The sequence below is a fragment of the Adiantum capillus-veneris genome, chromosome 4 (assembly GCF_014529385.1).
Source record: "Adiantum capillus-veneris isolate H3 chromosome 4, ASM1452938v2, whole genome shotgun sequence".
NCBI lineage: Eukaryota > Viridiplantae > Streptophyta > Polypodiopsida > Polypodiales > Pteridaceae > Adiantum > Adiantum capillus-veneris.
This window is the reverse complement of record NC_140934.1, coordinates 124752435-124769973: the sequence shown is the minus strand read 5'-3', so window position 1 is coordinate 124769973 and position 17539 is coordinate 124752435. Positions and strand designations below refer to the sequence as shown.

General features: G+C 48.1%; 1 protein-coding gene across 5 annotated transcripts in view; it reads left to right on the top strand.

The window, feature by feature from the left end:
• Positions 1-17539, top strand: part of GCN2 (protein kinase family protein) — a 253789-nt gene that overhangs the window by 218921 nt on the left and 17329 nt on the right. The window lies entirely within an intron of this gene.

The window sequence follows — 17539 nt, the reverse complement described above, 5'->3', positions numbered from 1 at the left end:
ACTAGCCAGCCCCTACCTGAAGAGCACAGTCAAGTGTCCTAGACAACCATATGACTGTGTTTGAGCCTCCTAGTCAAGTGACCCTGGGTCAACTCATGAGAAGTACTATCAACCAGGCATATTTTTCTAGCTTGTGGCCCACAGTGCTCTAATGACTCCACATCTGGCGCCATTGTTGTGTTGGTCTTGCCATCTACCGCGCCCAACTACAGTGTACTGTGGGTGTTGCATAAAGGATGAAAAATAAAAGACTTGTTATTTTAGCCTAGAGTCTAGTCTTTAAGAAAAAACATGAGGGAAAAGAGCTTACTTGGATAAAGGGCTAAAATTGGTAGAGCCCAAACACATGGAAAAGGGCCAAGCTTGCAGCCCACCATATTCAAAAACGGTCATTTTGGCAGGTCAACAGAGGCCCAGCGCTAACCATCAACAAGTTAGGGTTGGCTTGGGATTATGCTCTTTCTCTTCCAGTTTGATCACCGGCCACGTCAACGAGTTGTGACATATCTTCCACCTGAAGAGAAGAGTAATCAACCCCGATTACACCTGTGAGACAAACATCAATCCAATTTTGACTAGATACTACTCCATGCAAACATGCCGATGGGTCATCTCACCTAGAAATTAGAATCACTCTGTAACTAGATTCTAGTCATATCATCCTTCGGAACTCTTGAAGCACTTGGAACAAGAATACATACCGTGCCACATATACTCTGTAGAGCGGGTTGTGTCCCTACATAGACCTCCCCTATGCACTACTACTCCCTGGGTTACCACGGGTTGGAGCTGATTAGGGTTGCATTTCATGTTGATGCACTCTTCCAGGAATATAGATACGTTTTGAGCAGAACTCCATCCAGCCCTCATCTACCATCCCACACCGTTTTGTATACCATGCATCCCCATCGACCGTCTTTGACATAGTAGAGGCTCTTTTTTGTTGTATCTTATGATATTGCAATGGAGGGCTTTTCGTTATTTCTTATCGGTATTCTTGGTTAATACAATCAAGGTGCCACATGTGCACCACGGTTTGACAGGATTCAAACGAGCATGAGGACATATGCTTTGGTGGGTCATTGTAGCCCAGCTACAGTGTCACTTGCACGAGAAAGACAATTACAGTTGGTCGTGGGTTCACCCTTCAGCAAGTCTAACTAGTTCGGTTGGGTTGGTCTAACTGGTTCGGCCTAGTCCTCGCCCTATCTAGTTAGCAAGTTTAACTGGTTTGGTCTAGCTGGTCGAGTATAGTTGACCTTCATCTCCCCCAGTCTGGCTCAGTCTAGTCTAGCTAGTTAGGCCAAGTCTAACCTAGTGGTTTTAGAGTTCAAGGGTATTTGTGCCCAAGAGGTTGTGTGGGTTTGTTGCTACTGCATGACACATATAAGGCAGTCTAAAGATCGACAAAGCCCACTATTGAGCCCTTTGAAGTACTACCACAGAAAGCGCCAACCTTTCGTGCCAACTAGAAGTCCACTACTACTCCTACCCTCCCAAGCATCTTTCTCCACTCTCTCAACCAGTTCTTCACCTCCTAGGTCGCCTTTCTCATTACACTTTCCACCAAGTGTGTTACAACAAGCTCTTGAGCGAGCAAGCAGCCATGGAAAAGCTGGCAAGCGTTCTTGCGAAGGTGAACATAAAGTTTTCAACTTTCAAAGGACTCTCCACAGAGGACGCCGACAACCATGCTAGGAGAGTTATATCCCTCTGTAGGGATCGTAGCCTCAATAGAGAAGACGCCCACCTAGTGCTCTTACCATCAACCTTGGATGGCTTAGCAGACAAATGGTAGAGTCAATTTTCCGAGAACCACTCTACTACTTGGGCAACAATTAGGCGACAGTTTTGTGAAGCTTTCAGACCAGGTGACTTTCAAGAGAAGGTTTTGGATGAGCTGGCAAACCTAGTGCTCCAACCAAATGAGACTTTTGTAGAACTCATGACAAGAACACGGTCTCTGATCGCCAAGCTTCCCCAGCAACCAAGAGAATCCATGGTCAAGAAGTGGGTGGGGAAGACTCTTCCCAAGACTTCTCAGCAAAAACATCAAGAGAGTCTCCGACGTGAAGCCACTCTGGAGGAGTTTGTCGTCGTTGCTGCTACTAGGATAGAAGGGGCACGGAAGCTATTCAATGACCCTCCTCAGGTATAGACTGTCTCAATTTTCTTGGAAAGTCCATCTGACCCCTTGATTTCTTTAAGTAGGGAACTAGAAGCACTTAGTTACAACGAGCTCTTCAAGAGGAGCAATCCTTCTCTGTTCGACAAGAGAAGCCTCCACATCAAGAGGCTTTGGATCAAATCAAGCGGGAGCTAGAAGAGCTCAACAGGAGTCTAAAGCTGTGGTCTAGTATAACCCATATCTGTCACGTGCGCACGTCACTTGCGCTACGTGGACATGTTCTACCACAATCTAGCATGATCCAGTAGCTTAGGACTGAGCGTGGCACCTTTGTGAGCCTCTAGCAAGACGTGCATGTCCAAGCCGGTCACATTTGCATACCCTCTCTTGCACGGGACACCATTTTATCATGCAGACATTTTACCCCGTGAACCACCTCCTATAGGGCATTTATTAATAAGTGACTTTTCGTTACCCTTGTTGGAATGTAGGTAGGGCAAGTGGCTACAGGACCTATTCAAGGAAGGATAGGGCGCCTGTAGAGAGGAGATGAATGCAAAGACACAAGGAGACAAGAAGCCGATAGGCAGCACCTCAAGAGCTCTAGCATTTTCTCCAAGATCAACCCAACGTTTTCAACATTAGAAGACCAGCATTTTCAGCCCATAAAACCTCTGTTTTCATATCAGCCCTGAACCTTGCGGTACGGCACCCTTCCCGGTTGCAGATCCTGGTGGCATCGACCATAAGCACCTAGATCAGCCTAGCGTTTTTGGTTTCAGCCCAAAGCAGTCAGCGCTTTGCAGATTCAGCCCAGATCAGCGAGCGTTTTTGCATTTCAGCTTTACATGCATTGGCAGTTGCAAAGCCTCGCCACAGTATCGCCACAGATTGCAGATCTCTAGCATTGTACCTAGCGTTTTGAGATTTCAGCCTTGACATCGTCGTCAGCGACATCATCATTGTTATCGTCGTCGTCGTCGACACCATCGTCATCAAGTACCACAGCATCAGTACCCATTAGCATCCGCATCTCAGCATTCAGTCATTGTATGAGCATTTGTGTAAGAATAAAGAAAGTACTTGCTCTGGCAACAAAGCAAGGGGGCCCTTGAGGGTTGGGACCCGACATCCCTGTGTCGTCTCTTTTCTCTCTCTTGTCGCTCTTTTTCTTTCAGTTCAGTTCAGTCTTGCAAGTTTCCCTTGTGTTTGTGCGGAGTACTAGATCCGAGCTAAATCCATAAACACTTCAGCTACACTTGACATTGGTATCAAAGCTCTTTTGTGGCTTCGCGAACTCGAGGAAAGTACCAAGAACCATCAAGAACCCAAGAAGAAACAAGAACCCCAAGAACCTAAAGAAGAAACCCAGAAGAACCAAGAACCTGAAGAACCCAAGAACCCAAAGAACCTCTCCCAGTTTTTTTTTCTTGAAAGAATTTGTGAGTCCCGATCATGGACTTACCAGATCCCATCTTCACTGCCATGTCTTTGACGGAAGATCGACATCGGATACACGAGAACCCTTATTCAGTCACTTTACTCCACTGCAGGTCATAGTGGCTGGCATCGACCTAATGCCTGAGCTCACTATGTTGGCACTGGGTCTCCAGCCTACTAGGTCCGCCCCATCCACAGTGACTTTGGCTGACTAGAGGCTACCCCTTGGGCATAGTAGACAAGGTGCCTCTGCCTCTGCAAGTAAAGGACTTCACATTCAACTTCGATTTTGTCGCGGTTCGCCTTCCTCAGATTGAGGGTGGCTTTCCCTCGCTCATCGGTCAACCATGGCTGCGGCACACTAAAGCGCTACACGATTGGGGCAATGACGCCATGTGGATACACACTCCTGGCTCCCCAATGAAACCCATTCGACTTGAAGAAGGCATGGATCAAGTAGTGCGCCATAGTTCTTTGTCAATGGAGTCCAACTCAAAACTGGAACAGCCTACCCCACCTGACGGGCAAGAGGAAGACTTGCTTGAGTGCTTGGAAGCTACGAAGTCTATGCCTTGTTATGTGGTTTCTATTCAATCTTTGCCCGAGGATATCCCATCTATCCCTACCCTTAGAGTAGTTGGCCTCAATGTGTTGCCGAGCCCTGAAGCAGGTGTTGAGATCATGGCAGTTGATGACTCAAATGCTGCTATTGTGGAGGCCTATGGGCTTGGTGAGCCTATCAAGGACCATAGAAGAGGCAAGAAATCTCCTTTACAAGAGGTCTCCCAACTCTCAACCTCCTTTGTGTCCGACTCCCTGACCAAGGCAAAGCTCTCTTCTATCTTTGATGAACTTCCCTTCCACGAATTTCCACAAGGATGGTTACAAGAAGAATATGCTGATTTCAATATTGATCAGACACCCGCTCATGATGTTTCCATGCTCCTAGAAGCGGCAACCTCTTCACCTACAACGGGATCCTCAGTAGTACCCTCTCCAGACCAAGTAAAAGAAGTCAACTTGGGCGACTCTGATGATCACCGCACACTGCTAGACCAGATGCTGAGCAAACAGTCCTATATTCTATGGCCTATGCCATAGAAGATGAAATTAGCCTCTTTTGAATTTACAGAAGAGTCGAGCACTGATGATTCTGTAAGAGATTGGCTTGTAAAACTTCTAGTGAGTGTATGGCTCACTGATCCTCCCGCCTGGAATATGCATAGGGAATTTCTTGCAAAGGGCACAAAGCGCATGTTTCTTTCAAATCTTGGAACAGGTCAGCTTAAGCTGCATCCACAAGATGCTGTTTCATCCATGCTGGCTGTTTATTTTTCAAAGAACACTACAGGATTTTTGAAGTTCCTTGTGAGCTAACAGAAGAGCTACAAGATATCCAGGCTAACAACAGAGTTATAACTTATGATGGTCAGATATCTTATGTGTACACTACTGGCCGTGCCTAAATTCTCCATTGACCTATTTGAGTATAGTTGTGCAGATTTTTCTGTTATCTCTTTAAAGATGGTGCAGACTTGACAGTTCTCGCCCTGTGGCCTCATTACATGAGGATTTTGAATTTGATAGCTCCAATGTTCAACTTTATCTTGTAGAAAAATTGGATTGGCGAAATAGAAGCTCTATAGGAAGGTTGTGGAAGAATTAAGTACAGAGCAAGTCAGAAGCTCTTTTGTTCCACGCCACGCTGTCCAGCCATTTGTCCTTCGCCCCTCTCTCTCGCCATGCTACTCACCATTTACCTTTCACCCATTGCTGCCCTTCGCCATTCAGCACACGCAAAATTCGCCCTTAGCCTTTAGTCTCTCACCCTCTGTAGAGCAGGGCTACAGTGTCACTTCACAGGACAGACAATTGGACAGTTGTTACAATTGGTCTGGTTCACACAGGACGGACCCTCTGGGCCGGGGAGGGACACATGGCAGGGTACCGACGGTTGTCTAGTGGACATCGTGGCCAGGTCCCCGCCACCACTCAATTTGGAGATAGACTTAGCTTCCTGGACATTTATGAGCCGTTGGTGGCTCTTTATGATTGTACATGTGAGTAGTAGTTGTTGAGAGTCCTGGGCTGGAGCTGTGTGTGCTGCCACGCCAGAGTCTGTATCAGTTCTTTGAGATAGTCGAGTCATTTGTTGTGGTCTACTGTTGCTGTTGTGTCTCTGTGAGTTCAGTTGTTGTCTATTGTTTCTTGTTTTCAGTCGGTTTTGAGTGAGATTGTCACGCACATTGCACTGAGGAGCACCCACCGTAGAGAGCACGACACACTGTAGCAGGGCTACAGTGTCACTTCACAGGACAGACAGTTGGACAGTTGTTACAGTTGGTCTGGTTCAGAGTGGACAGACCCTCCAGGCTCGGGAGTGACACGTGGCATGGTACCGCCGGTGGTCTAGTGGACATCGTGGCCAGGTCACCACCACCAGTCAATTTGGAGATAGACTTAGCTGACTGGACATTTATGAGCCGTTGGTGGCTCTTTATGATTGTACATGTGAGTAGTAGCTATTGGGTGAGGATCATCATCTTCTTTTACATCGGGTCCAGCATCGTCGTTAGGAGCAGAGAGTCGATACACAGAGCACTTATTCACCATACTTGCACATCTGAGCCTCGACACCCCATTGTACCTGAGAGTCCAGGCTGAAGCTGTGTGTGCTGCCACGCCAAAGTCTGTATCAGCTCTTTGAGATAGTTGACTCATTTGTTGTGGTCTGCTGTTGCTGTTGTCTCTGTGAGTTCAGTTGTTGTCTATTGTTTCCTGTTTTCAGTGAGATTATCACGCACATTGCACTGAGAAGCACCCACTGTAGAGAGCACGACACACTATCTGTGCTACAGGTGCTCTCATTTTGGTGATCACGGTGGGACCTCAACTAAAATCTCACTCTGTGAGGTACAAATCTTGAAGCTAGTTGGGTCTATCTAGCTTCGCCTACCTTGCCTTGCACTGTTCTCCTCTCGCCTGGTTCAACTGGTCTAGTCCTCCCTCGCCCTAGTCATCTCTCACCCTGGTCCAACCAGTCCTCGTCCCTGGTCTAGTTCTCCTCGACCCTGGTCCAGCCTGGTCTCGTCCGTGGTCCAGCGTGGTCTAGTAGAGTCTAGACCAGTCTTCAGCCAGTTCAAGGTTTTCTTGCCCAAAGCTTGGTTGGATTGGTGGTCACTGCATGACACATACAAGGCGGTCAGTCGAGCGTCAAAGCGCAGTACGGAGCCCTCTGAAGTACTATAACAGAAGACGACCTTTGGTACCTAGTAGAAGTCCATCAACCTCATTACCTATACCTCCACATACATCACCCATTCCTTCATCAGGTTCCACATCTTCCAGATCACCTTCTCCAGTAAAGCCCTCTCCTATTGTGCTACAGCAAGCTATTGAGCAACAGGCTCAGCAAGGGGCCATGGAGGCTTTGGCAAGTGTTTTGGCCAAGGTGAACATCAGTTCCCCACCTTCAAAGGACTCTCTTCAGAAGATGCTGACGACCATGCAAGGAGGTTTGTATCTCTCTGTAGGGGTCGTGGTCTTAATAGAGAGGATGCTTATTTGTTACTCTTTCCATCTACCTTGGATGGCTTTAGCAGACAAATGGTACAGCTAGTTTGCAGAGAACCATTTTGCAACTTGGTCAGCCTTAAGACAACAGTTCTGTGCAGCTTTCAGGCCAGGTGACTACGGGGAGAAGATTTTGGATGAGTTGGCCAACATGATGCTCTAGCCAGAGGAGACTTTTGCGGAACTTATGACGAAAACCAAGTCTCTGGTTGCCAAGCTTCACCAGCAACCAGGTGAATTTATGGTTAAGAAGTGGGTAGAGAAGGCGCTTCCCAAAACTTCTCAGCAAAAACTACGAGAGAGTCTCCGACCCGACGCCACTCTGGAGGAGTTCATCGCAGCTGCTACGAGGATAGAGGGGGCTAGGAAGCTGTTCACCAACCCCCCTCACATAGAGACCCCCTCTGTGTGTTTGGAAAGTCCTGATCCTTTAACTTCTTTACGTAGGAAACTGGAAGCCCTAAAGTTACAGCGAGCTCTTCAAGAGGAGAGGTCCTCTCTTAGACAATAGAAACCTCCACATCACGAGGCATTGGAACAGATCAAGCGCGAGCTAGAAGAGCTCAAGTGTCAGCAAGAGACTAAGGCTACGGTTTGGTGTAGCTCATGCCGCTCTCCAGGGCACCCTCCACAAGAATGCCCCCTTCAGGTTTACTGCCCCTTCTGTGAAAAATCTGGACATGAGGACAAAGATTGCTACTACCTCAAGGGATTGCGACAAATACAACAAAGTCTTGGTCCTACTCTTTAACAAGGGCCAGCACCTGCATCTAACATGGTTCTCCCTGTGGCCATCCACACCATATGCCACATTTGCTGACAGCCCCTCCTATGCAAGGTATGCCAAGTACTTTTCCGTCTCAGAGCTTTTATCATACCCATGCTCCCTCATCACCTCAAAGCTTCTATGCCTCTACCTCCAACTCAATGCACCAGGAGCAAGGACCACCTCTCCCTTCGACTCACCCTTTGAATCGACCCACTTTGTGCTACAGATGCAGGGAATATGGGCATTACCAAAGCAAATGCTCCCTGCCAGAAGCGTCTCCTCCTTGCCGTCATTGCCCCGAAACGAAGGATCACTATAGTAAGGATTGCCCTAAAATTCGTGCGTCCACGGCTTCGAACCCAAGTCAAAGCCAGAATGAGTTTGCCTTTCCCAAGCTCAATTTGATAGCATTTAGCATCGTTTCTCAGCCGCCCCCTTCTACCCACGTGGTTACACCTCAAAATAAGCCGCCACAGTTGGTAGAGGAGCCATTTGGCGTCCTCACTCGGGCCCAGAGAGCCGCTCTTGGTCTTAGCATTCCAGCAAGTTCAACTCCCCCACACATTCTCACACTAGTGGATACCCTGCCTTCAGCTGTTAACAAGCCATCCCCCAGTGCCATGAAGGAATCCAAATCTTTGCTCTCCGATCTTGATGAAGCTTTCTTGGAAGCAGTTTCTGATCCACAGAAGATCAAGGAACCAGAGGAACAACAAGTGAAAAAAGAGAAGCTTACAATAGAGACAGTCTTGAAGAACACTTTCCAACAAGTGTCCCTCTATGACATGCTGTGACTAGATGCGAATTTTAGAAGTGACACCCTTGCTGTTATTCGGTCACTTTACCCCCGTGTAAGTCCTAGTGGCGGGCACCTCCCAGTGCGACCATCAGAGTCCTGTATGATATCCAATCCCGCTGCTCCACTCACTGATTATAGAAGCCCTCGCCTGACAGTATCCGTGTTGGGTCGGCAATTCTCAGGAGTGATAGTGGATGGTGGATCTGGCATCAACTTGATGCCCGAGTTCACTATGTTAGCTCTAGGTCTACAGCCTACTCGCCCTGCTCCCTTCACAGTTACATTGGCCGACCAGTGGACAGTCTACCCAGTGGACATAGTGGACAATGTGCCTCTGCAGGTACAAGACTTTACTTTTAACTTGGATTTTGTTGTGGTTCGTCTTCCCAGGTGGAGGGCCGATTTCCCTTGCTCATTGGAAGACCATGGTTGCGACACACTAAAGCACTTCATGATTGGGGAAACGATGCGATGTGGATACATACTTCTGCTCCCCAATGCAACCCATTCTCTTAGAAGGAGGTATGGATCCCGTGGTGCAGCAAGCTTCTTTGTCAATGGAAACCAACCCTGAACAAGAACAACCTACTACACCTGAAGGGTCAGACGAAGATCTACTGGAGTGGTTAGAAGCTACCAAATCTATGCCGTGCTATGGAGTCTCTATTCACTCCTTGCCTAGAGGTATACCCTCTTCCAATGTTTCCACAGTAACTAAACCCAATGAGCCACCTAAGCCAGCTCAAAGGTTGAAGGTCATAGAAGTTACTCCGGATGCGCCCTTGGTGGAAGTCTTTGAATTTGGTGAGCCTATGGAGGATCATAGAAGCGGGCAGAAATCTCCTCGACAGGAGTTCACCCCACCTCAAAAATCAGCCCCATTGGTGTCTGCTTCTCCCAGAACAAAGCTCCCTTCACAGAGCTCGTCCTGCCTGATGAATTCCATTCTCATGATAGTTGTCTTGCTCATGGTGGCTGCGCTCTGTAGCATCTCCTCTTTCAACCAGTGGACCATGGACTTCATCTACAACCCTAGTCCCCCTCACACCTCCTCGCGCCCTTAGTCCCTCCCCTCCCCCAATTCGTCCCCCCCCTCACACACTCTCGCCCCTACCCACCCCCTCTCTTACCCTCGCCCCTACCCAATCCCACCCCCTCACCTCTCGCCCCTACCCTCCCCCTCGTCCCTACCCACCCCCTACCACTCACCCTCGCCCCTACCCTATCTCTCTCGCCCCTACCCACCCTCTCCCTTGCCCTCGCCCCTACCCACCCCCTTCCACCACTCGCCCCTATCTAGCCCTCCCCACCCCTCTCAGCCTCAGCATGTTTTCCCCCCCCCCACCCCGCATGATCAGCTGGCTCTCAAGCATTCACTTGGTTGACCATCCTGTTGCTGTGAAGGCTTTTTCGTTCTGCCATCATGATGGAGCTTAACCCTATTTGCAGTGTTACTCGAGCTTATGGTCATCCCTCTTTTCGAGAAGAGTGTTGTTGCAAAAATTGTGGCAAGGTTCATCAGCAACTGCAAGCCTGGACTAGGTCATTTTCCTATCACTATGGTTAGGGAAGATAAAGATGCGTTGGAATCAAACTGAGCTTATCTCTTTGTTGTAGAGCCTCATTTTTTTGCCAATTGGGATTCTTAGGCTATGCAATCTTACATACTGGGTTCCTGCCTAGTTAGAGGCTTAAGGCGATTGCAATCAGCGCAGTGTTTTTAATTCCACTTTTGAGGTATGTAAGGTCATGGGCCTAACACCTGCTTCAAGAAAGATGTACGGATGTAGTACCTAGTGGTTTTCCTTCACAGTTTTTTCAATATTCCTCTCATCGAGACGGTGAGCGGTCTTGTGGCGGGCAACCTGTAGCAGGGCTACAGTGTCACTTCACAGGACAGACAATTGGACAGTTGTTATAGTTGGTCTGGTTCACACTGGACGGACCCTCTGGGCTGGGGAGTTACACGTGGCAGGGTACCGACGGTGGTGTAGTGGACATCGTGGTGAGGTCACCACCACCACTCAGTTTGGAGATAGACTTAGCTGACTGGACATTTATGAGCTGTTGGTGGCTCTTTATGATTGTACATGTGAATAGTAGCTGTTGGGTGAGGATCATCATCTTCTTTTACATCGGGTCCAGCATCGTCGTTGGGAGCAGAGAGTCGATACACAGAGCACTTATTCACCATCCTTGCACATCTGAGCCTCGACACCCCATTGTACCTGAGAGTCGTGGGCTGGAGTTGTGTGTGCTGCCACTCCAGAGTCTATATCAATTCTTTGAGATAGTCGAGTCATTTGTTGTGGTCTACTGTTGTTGCTATTGTGTCTCTGTGAGTTCAGTCGTTGTCTATTGTTTCCTGTTTTGAGTCTGTTTTGAGTGAGATTGTCACGCACATTGCACTGAGGAGCACCCACTGTAGAGAGCACGACACACTATCTGCACTACACCCTCCACATTTTTAACCCATTCATCCTATGTGATCCCTCTTTTAATACTGAGTCTGTTGCATTGCTTATGTTTACAATGACCTCCAATAATTAAACGTCAAAACATAGTGTGACCAGTGTAACCTTCATTGTGCACACTTGGCCTTGGAGGCCTTTCGCGCAAGGATTTCCCATGCCAGACCTTCACCACTCCCAACCTCACACCCTTGTGCCCTGCTAGACAAGTGAGGAGAATCTCTCCAATCTCCTCGCCCCAAATACAAATGTCACAATACAGATAGAAATCAAACATGAGAGAATTCTATTCTATTATTCGCCATGGTCATTGGATGGCATATTCTTGAATGTATGTGATTGTGGAAACTTAGCACCAGATGCCAATGACGCAGTGAATAAACAAAGTGAGTAGTTAGCTTACCACCACTCTCTAGGACGGTGAGTGGTCTTGTGGCGGGCAACCTGGTGTCACTTGCACGGGAAAGACAGTTACAGTTGATTGTGGGTTCACGTTGGGTGGACTTTTTCGTCGAAAGTGACACATGGCATGAGTGGTGGTCTAGAGGACACCTTGGCCAGTTCATCCCTGCCACAGTTATGCGTCAGGAATATCTGAGTTATCCGTTGGCTGCTCTTTTTGGTTGTACAAACGCTCAGTTTTCTTTAGCCGGGTATGTTGTTCTAGGTGGTTTTATGAGTCTTGAGTCTAGCGTCGTGTGTTCAGTCTAGCACCACACATCTGCACTCTCCCTGCACAATGGAGCCTCGACCCCCATTGTACTGGTGAGTCATGGGTTTGGAGTTGAGTGTGTTGCCAACCAGAGTCTGCACTGGTTCACATGAGTTAGTCGAGTCCCATGGTGTTCGGAGTCTACTATTGAGTCATTTGAGTTTACTTTGTTGTTCCAGTATTTTCATTTTATTGGATTGAGGTTTCGGGCGCATTTCATTGAGGAGCACCCACAGTAGTGTAGCACGGATAATGTGTCGTGCTCTCTACAGTGGGTGCTCCTCAATGCAATGTGCGCGACAATCTCACTCAAAACAGACTGAAAACAAGGAACAATAGATAACAACTAATCACACAGAGACACAACAGCAGACCAGAACATATGACTCGACTATCTCAAAGAACCGATACAGACTCTGGCGTGGTAGCACCCTCAGCTCCAACCGAGGACTCACGGGTACAATGGGGTGTCGAGGCTCAAATGTGCAGGGATGGTGCAGACGTGGTGTGTATAGACTCGCTACCTAAACGACCACGTTGGACCATATATGAAGAAGATGATAAACATGGCCCAACAACTACTACTCATATGTACAACCATAAAGAGCCACCAACGGCTCAGAAATGTCAGCAATCTAAGTCTATCCCCAAACTGAGTGGTGGTGACCTGGCCACGATGTCCACCAGACCACCGTCCGTATCCCTGCCACGTGTCACTGCCCAACCCAGAGAGTCCGTCCAGTGTGAACCAGACCAACTGTACTAACTCTGTGTCCTGTGAAAGTGACAATGTAGCCTGCTACGGGTTGCCAGGAATCCTAAAAAACTGTGAAAGAAAGCCACTAGGTACTACATATGTACAATGGTGAGCTCTGAATCCGTCATCCAAGAGATAGAGTTGTGGCCACGGCTGCACCCAAAGTATCAGACTCAGGAGGTGGAGCCATCAAATCGATGGGAAAACTCTGGACTCTATGAATGCTCTCCACAAACCGACTCTCAGTGAAAGGAGCAGCCACCTGTTGCTCGGCGGATGGGAGTACCTAGCCTGAAGTGTACTAAGGCCGCCGACTCGCACACCCATGTCGATGTGCGCCTGCGAAGCCGTCGCAAGGAGCCGTCTATGAGGATGACATGTGTGGCAAGGAGCCAAAGGTGCCAGGCTGTTGAAATTCTTGAGGGTAGTAGTCAAACTGCTGTTGTGATGGAGCACCTTCCCCAAACTGTCGATGACTGTACTCTCCGTATCCCATGGGCGTCTATACAGATCTAGCGGGACGAACCCACCCATATCCCATGGTAGCCTGAGGCTTCTGCTGAAACCCCATGTCCCCTTGGACTAGCATGTCTCGAAATCCTTGCATTTGAGCTTTGAGGTCATCAATTATCTGGGACTTTACATGCAGAGCCTGACGCAAGGCAAAAATGGTAGCATCTCTATCAGCAATGGCACTCTCCGCAACTCGCAAGCAACCTTCCATGGCCGCATATGTGGCCGAGTGCTTCCGGTGGGTAGCTGCTAATGTCTCGGCACCAAGTTAATTCATTGCAATAGTATTTCTTGACTCTTGCAGGTTCTCGTCAGATATTTTGAACAACGAAGTAGAGTCGCTTCCAGTGGAAGAAGCAGTAGTAGCACCTGGAGGTGTAGAGTGCCCAAGAGGCATTGCAGTCGATGTCGGGGTGACAGTAGTAGTAGGGTGCCCAAGAGGCACTGCAGTGGTCAGGGTGACAGTGGTAGCAGGTTCAGTGGGTGAGTTGGAGATGGGAGAGAATGACGAGGGTACCACAGGTGCGGCCGAGAATGAGTTGGAGATGGGAGAGAATGACGAGGGTACCACAGGTGCGGCCGAGAATGGTGTGGTAACAGTGGCAGTAGTATAGACGGGAGCAGTAGGGGGAGAGACCGCCTCAGTAGGAGGAGTGGGCGTACCAAGAACACCGGAGCTCAAGACTGCCTCCGGCACTGTAGAGACAGGGACGGAGGTAGAAGAAGAATGTCGTAGAGGATGCGTCACCCTAGTCTGACTCTCTGAAAATGGCAAAGGTAGTAGTGTCTTTGCCGTATCTAGAGAGAGAGAGAGAGAGAGAGAGAGAGAGAGAGAGAGAGAGAGAGAGAGAGAGAGAGAGAGAGAGAGAGAGAGAGAGAGAGAGAGAGAGTGTGTGTGTGTCTAGATGCTGAAGGATTAATGGCCGATCAGGACTTCCACACTGATAGAGACATAGTATACAGAGAGGGAGGGGGTTTCGCAGTAGGAGCTTAGTTTTGGAAGTTTGGGTGCTTGAGAAGCGACCGTATGTGTGAGTGTATGTGAGAGAGAGACGAAGAAGTGAGAGAGATATGCAACAGAGCAGTTTAGGAACAATACCAAGGAAAACCAAAAATCTATCCGACTAGAGTTGAAACTCGGACATTGAAGAAATCCACAAGGACAGAGGGAGAGGCAGTAGAGACAGAGCAGTAAGGACCCAGAGATAGAGATACCTAGGGATACAGATAGACACAGAGAGAGAAACAGGAAAATACAATCCAATCTATGAGTGAATTCAAATAATTAAAAAGAACAAGCTGTATTATAGCAGGACTCCAAAACCCGAGTTATATCAATGAGATGAGAGGGAATTTGATGCACGCAGCAAAACAAGGAGAATTTTAAAGATAATATCGATTACAACTAAGATGAGAACTGACATGAGAAAGACTTGAGAAAAGGCAAAAATGGAACGTCGGAGAGAACTGATGAGGGAACAGTCATACGGTTGTTGGTAGGAAGGATAACATCATCAGAATTCTAAAGAGTTGGGCGAGTGATAGCACTTGATTCTGGATCTATTTACCAGTGGCAAGGGAACACCTTCGAGATTGACTAACTGGACAGCCCCCTATGGCAAAATCTCGTGTACCATGAATAGCCCTTGCCATGCTGGGACTAGCTTCCTAGCTTTTTTCAAATATTTAGCTTGATAGAGTAGCACCAATGTTCCTTGCGTTATTTTCGGCTTTCTGAGATGGCGATCATGCCACGCTTTGCGACGAAGTTGCTCGGCTTGCAGAGCATGTGAAGCTAACATCGTGCTTTCTTCTAACATTGAGAGACGAGAGAGGTTTGCGGAAGCAATCCCCGCTATGACGCGAACGCTTCCCACTCTTGCTGAACCTGAGTTGAACTCATATGGTGCAAGTGCTTCTAGACCGAAAGCTAGCTGGAATGGGGTGTGGTTAGTGGTTGCCTTGAAGGAGGTGCGATAAGCCCAAACTGTGTTGAGGATAGCCTGAGCCCAAGAAGTTGGATGCAGGTGACAAGCTTTCTTGAGAAGCGCGATTAGCACTTTGTTAGTGCTCTCGGCTTGCCCATTTGCTCGAGGATAGTAAGAGCAAGATTTGCGATGAAAATTCTTGTACTTCGTGAGGAGTGTGGAGATCAAGTCGTTGACGAAATGACTACCTCGATCACTGGTGATTTCTAGAGGGCACCCAAACTTGCAAAAAATATTTTCATACAAAAATTTTGCGACAGTGGCGGGTGTACAGTCTATGGTAGCCACCACTTCGGCCCACTTTGTTGCATAATCCGTCACTACCAGGAGATACTTATAGTTGCCGGGTTGAGCAGGTGGAGTACTTGGACCAACAAAGTCCAAGCCCCATCGCTCGAAGGGTAACCACACCATAGATACCTGCAGAGGGCGATTGAATTGCTTGCTAGGCTTGTGCGCACATCGCTGTGACAGACATCACAAATCTTGACATGAGCAATAGCATCCCTGAATAGATAGGGCCACCATAAGCCTGTTTGTAAGATTTTTTGCGCCGTGATGTGACCAGGGTAATGGCCACCTCTAGGACCATTGTGTGCATCTTCCAGAATGTGGTCTACTCATGAGGGGAGACGCACCTGCGCAGCACACCATCTGGCCCAGATTTGTTAGAGTTGTCCGCCAATCAAAGAGAAGGGTCTAGACTTCAGCAAGAGTCTTCTTTTATGCAAGGGAGAAGCATTCTCAGGATATAGGCCAGTAGAGAGCAGATGTAACACATCTCCATACCATTCTGGGGTCGTGTCGACCTTAAAGAGATGACTATCCGGAAAGTCATCATCAACCCCAATATGCGAGAGAGATGGTCGGCCATGACGTGTTGCTTGCCTGGACTAAGAACTACTTCGAAATCGAATTCCTCGAATATCAGTAGCCACCTCCAGACTCTTCGTGCAACTTGGGGTTTATTCAGAAGATAGCGTAGCGCATGATGATCCATGATGATAGTGAAGTGAACCCCTAACAAGTTAATGACGAAACTTTTGTAAAGAATACACCATAGCCAAACCTTCCCTTTCTGTGGTGTTGTAGTTGCGCTCTGCTTTGGTGAGCAGGCGACTTGCATAGTGAACAGGGCGATCCAGGTTGTACTCCTTACTAGGCTGAGGAAGCACAGCACCCACAGCCAGTTGACTGGCATCAGTATGCACATGAAAAGGGAGAGACCAATCTGGAGCCACTAGAATAGGTGCTTCAGTGAGGCATATTTTGAGGTATGCAAATGCTTCAGCCTTAGGTTTTGACCATTGAAAGGGTACAGTAGCACTAGTGAGTCGGGTCAATGGTTGAGCCACCTGTGCATACATTCGTATAAACCTGCGATGATAGCGTGTGTGGCCTACAAAGCTCTAAACACCTTTCGGGTTGATGGGAGGTGGTAACTTCAAGAAGGCCACGATCTTCTCTGGGTTAGGTGCTAAACCTTTGGCAGACACCACATGGCTTAGAAGTGTGCCCTCAGTGACCAAAAAATGACATTTGTTAGAATTGAGCAGACGTGTGCCTCTCTGCACCTATGCAAGACAACAGAGAGCTGAACGAGGTGCTCCTAGATTTTCCACTGGGGTTGAACATTGAGCACCTGAGAATTCGAAAAATCGTCCATGAAGATGCGAAGATGATCCGTAAGTAAAGGACAGAATATGAGATATACTGCTCGATTGAAGGAAGGTGGAGCATTTTTCAACCCAAACGACATTCTAGTGTAGATTAAAATACCCGAGGGAGTCACGAAGGCCGTTTTAATCGGATCACCTAGATGGATGCCCAACTGATTGTATCCACTGAACCCATCCATGAAACTGCACAATACATGCCCTGCTACATCCTCTAGCACACGCTCAGTGAAAGGTGTGGGAAAACCATATGGGATAGTTACCTTGTTCAGAGCGCGGTAATCTACGCACACACGGATTTTATTGGACTGCTTCTTAGGCGCTATCACCATGGGTGATAACCACTCAGAGTGCTCCACAGTTACAATGGTCCCTGCCTCTTGCATTTTTTCGAGCTCTGACTAGACAGACTGTGCATACTTTGGGTTGATCTTGTAAGCTCGGTCTCTGACAGGCTTAGCCCCTTCAACCAGAGGGATAGTGTGGACACCCAATTCTGGTGGGATCCCTTCTAAATCCTTGTAGGACCAAGCAAAAACATCTTTAAAAGAGTGTATAAAAGAAACTACGTGATCAAGTAATGCAGGATGCTCCCATAACCAAGCTGCTAAGAGGACGTGCTGAGGGTTGCCCAGGTTGACTTCTTTGACCGGGTCAGGAGGCTCGGGTCAGGAGGCGTAACTGGGGAGGGTGCTTCGGAAGATGAAAAGTGA